The 2,500-nt window shown below is 47.2% G+C and overlaps 6 non-coding genes and 3 pseudogenes across 6 annotated transcripts in view; all 9 read right to left on the reverse strand.

Annotated features, from left to right (window-relative positions):
• The window catches only part of LOC146263502 (5S ribosomal RNA), a 119-nt gene extending 74 nt beyond the window's left edge, over window positions 1–45 (reverse strand). Inside the window, exon 1 of the ribosomal RNA XR_014725454.1 lies at window positions 1–45. This exon is cut by the window's left edge and continues 74 nt beyond it. This is a non-coding gene — a ribosomal RNA (5S ribosomal RNA).
• A 168-nt stretch (window positions 46–213) lies between these two features.
• On the reverse strand, window positions 214–343 carry LOC146263503 (5S ribosomal RNA; annotated as a pseudogene).
• Window positions 344–531: 188 nt separating this feature from the next.
• On the reverse strand, window positions 532–650 carry LOC146263504 (5S ribosomal RNA). The gene has a single exon (XR_014728614.1). It is a non-coding gene; the product is annotated as a 5S ribosomal RNA (ribosomal RNA).
• A 184-nt stretch (window positions 651–834) lies between these two features.
• On the reverse strand, window positions 835–953 carry LOC146263505 (5S ribosomal RNA). The gene has a single exon (XR_014728163.1). It is a non-coding gene; the product is annotated as a 5S ribosomal RNA (ribosomal RNA).
• A 176-nt stretch (window positions 954–1,129) lies between these two features.
• LOC146263506 (5S ribosomal RNA) lies at window positions 1,130–1,248 on the reverse strand. Its single transcript, XR_014725455.1, has one exon. It is a non-coding gene; the product is annotated as a 5S ribosomal RNA (ribosomal RNA).
• A 178-nt stretch (window positions 1,249–1,426) lies between these two features.
• LOC146263507 (5S ribosomal RNA) lies at window positions 1,427–1,545 on the reverse strand. The gene has a single exon (XR_014728513.1). It is a non-coding gene; the product is annotated as a 5S ribosomal RNA (ribosomal RNA).
• Window positions 1,546–1,715: 170 nt separating this feature from the next.
• On the reverse strand, window positions 1,716–1,834 carry LOC146263508 (5S ribosomal RNA). Its single transcript, XR_014725457.1, has one exon. It is a non-coding gene; the product is annotated as a 5S ribosomal RNA (ribosomal RNA).
• Window positions 1,835–2,032: 198 nt separating this feature from the next.
• On the reverse strand, window positions 2,033–2,151 carry LOC146263509 (5S ribosomal RNA; annotated as a pseudogene).
• Window positions 2,152–2,373: 222 nt separating this feature from the next.
• Window positions 2,374–2,493, reverse strand: LOC146263510 (5S ribosomal RNA; annotated as a pseudogene).
• Window positions 2,494–2,500: the final 7 nt, after the last annotated feature.

Here is a 2,500-nt window from a genome sequence, read left to right on the forward strand (position 1 = left end):
AGATCAGACGAGATCGGGCGTTGCCAGGCTGGTATGGCCGTACGAAATAAGTTGACAACCATAGGCTACTTATCCATATACAGATTTAGCAATTGACAATGCAAGGTGGTCTCTCTCTCTCTCGTGTCAAAATGAAAACAGCTTCCAGCCCCTTTCATGAAGGACTACTTGTGCATATTGCAAGATTTCAGTTTCTAAGTGAATGAGCAAAAGAGCATACAGCACCTGGTATTCCCAGGCGGTCTCCCATCCAAGTACTAACCAGGCCCGACCCTGGCCCGACCCTGCTTAGCTTCCGAGATCAGACGAGATCGGGCGTTGCCAGGCTAGTATGGCCGTACGAAATAAGTTGACAACCATAGGCTACTTATCCATATACAGATTTAGCAATTGACAATGCAAGGTAGTCTCTCTCTCTCTCTCTCTCTCTCTCTCTCTCTCGTGTCAAAATGAAAACAGCTTCCAGCCCCTTTCATGAAGGACTACTTGTGCATATTGCAAGATGTCAGTTTCTAAGTGAATGAGCAAAAGAGCATACAGCACCTGGTATTCCCAGGCGGTCTCCCATCCAATTACTAACCAGGCCCGACCCTGCTTAGCTTCCGAGATCAGACGAGATCGGGCGTTGCCAGGCTGGTATGGCCGTATGAAATAAGTTGACAACCATAGGCTACTTATCCATATACAGATTTAGCAATTGACAATGCAAGGTAGTCTCTCTCTCTCTCTCTCTCTCTCTCTCTCGTGTCAAAATGAAAACAGCTTCCAGCCCCTTTCATGAAGGACTACTTGTGCATATTGCAAGATGTCAGTTTCTAAGTGAATGAGCAAAAGAGCATACAGCACCTGGTATTCCCAGGCGGTCTCCCATCCAAGTACTAACCAGGCCCGACCCTGCTTAGCTTCCGAGATCAGACGAGATCGGGCGTTGCCAGGCTGGTATGGCCGTACAAAACAAGTTGACAACCATAGGCTACTTATCCATATACAGATTTAGCAATTGACAATGCAAGGTGGTCTCTCTCTCTCTCTCTCTCTCGTGTCAAAATGAAAACAGCTTCCAGCCCCTTTCATGAAGGACTACTTGTGCATATTGCAAGATTTCAGTTTCTAAGTGAATGAGCAAAAGAGCATACAGCACCTGGTATTCCCAGGCGGTCTCCCATCCAAGTACTAACCAGGCCCGACCCTGCTTAGCTTCCGAGATCAGACGAGATCGGGCGTTGCCAGGCTGGTATGGCCGTACGAAATAAGTTGACAACCATAGGCTACTTATCCATATACAGATTTAGCAATTGACAATGCAAGGTAGTCTCTCTCTCTCTCTCTCTCTCTCGTGTCAAAATGAAAACAGCTTCCAGCCCCTTTCATGAAGGACTACTTGTGCATATTGCAAGATGTCAGTTTCTAAGTGAATGAGCAAAAGAGCATACAGCACCTGGTATTCCCAGGCGGTCTCCCATCCAAGTACTAACCAGGCCCGACCCTGCTTAGCTTCCGAGATCAGACGAGATCAGGCGTTGCCAGGCTGGTATGGCCGTACGAAATAAGTTGACAACCATAGGCTACTTATCCATATACAGATTTAGCAATTGACAATGCAAGGTAGTCTCTCTCTCTCTCTCGTGTCAAAATGAAAACAGCTTCCAGCCCCTTTCATGAAGGACTACTTGTGCATATTGCAAGATTTCAGTTTCTAAGTGAATGAGCAAAAGAGCATACAGCACCTGGTATTCCCAGGCGGTCTCCCATCCAAGTACTAACCAGGCCCGACCCTGCTTAGCTTCCGAGATCAGACGAGATCGGGCGTTGCCAGGCTGGTATGGCCGTACGAAATAAGTTGACAACCATAGGCTACTTATCCATATACAGATTTAGCAATTGACAATGCAAGGTAGTCTCTCTCTCTCTCTCTCTCTCTCTCTCTCTCTCTCTCTCTCTCGTGTCAAAATGAAAACAGCTTCCAGCCCCTTTCATGAAGGACTACTTGTGCATATTGCAAGATTTCAGTTTCTAAGTGAATGAGCAAAAGAGCAGACAGCACCTGGTATTCCCAGGCGGTCTCCCATCCAAGTACTAACCAGGCCCGACCCTGCTTAGCTTCCGAGATCAGACGAGATTGGGCGTTGCCAGGCTGGTATGGCCGTACCAAATAAGTTGACAACCAAAGGCTACTTATCCATATACAGATTTAGCAATTGACAATGCAAGGTAGTCTCTCTCTCTCTCTCTCTCTCTCTCTCTCTCTCTCTCTCTCTCTCTCTCTCTCTCTCTCTCTCTCTCGTGTCAAAATGAAAACAGCTTCCAGCCCCTTTCATGAAGGACTACTTGTGCATATTGCAAGATGTCAGTTTCTAAGTGAATGAGCAAAAGAGCATACAGCACCTGGTATTCCCTGGCGGGTCTCCCATCCAAGTACTAACCAGGCCCGACCCTGCTTAGCTTCCGAGATCAGACGAGATCAGGCGTTGCCAGGCTGGTATGGCCGTACGAAATAAGT

The sequence above is a fragment of the Hypomesus nipponensis genome, chromosome 12, assembly GCF_054491055.1.
Source record: "Hypomesus nipponensis isolate SF chromosome 12, ASM5449105v1, whole genome shotgun sequence".
In the NCBI taxonomy this organism is placed as follows: domain Eukaryota; kingdom Metazoa; phylum Chordata; class Actinopteri; order Osmeriformes; family Osmeridae; genus Hypomesus; species Hypomesus nipponensis.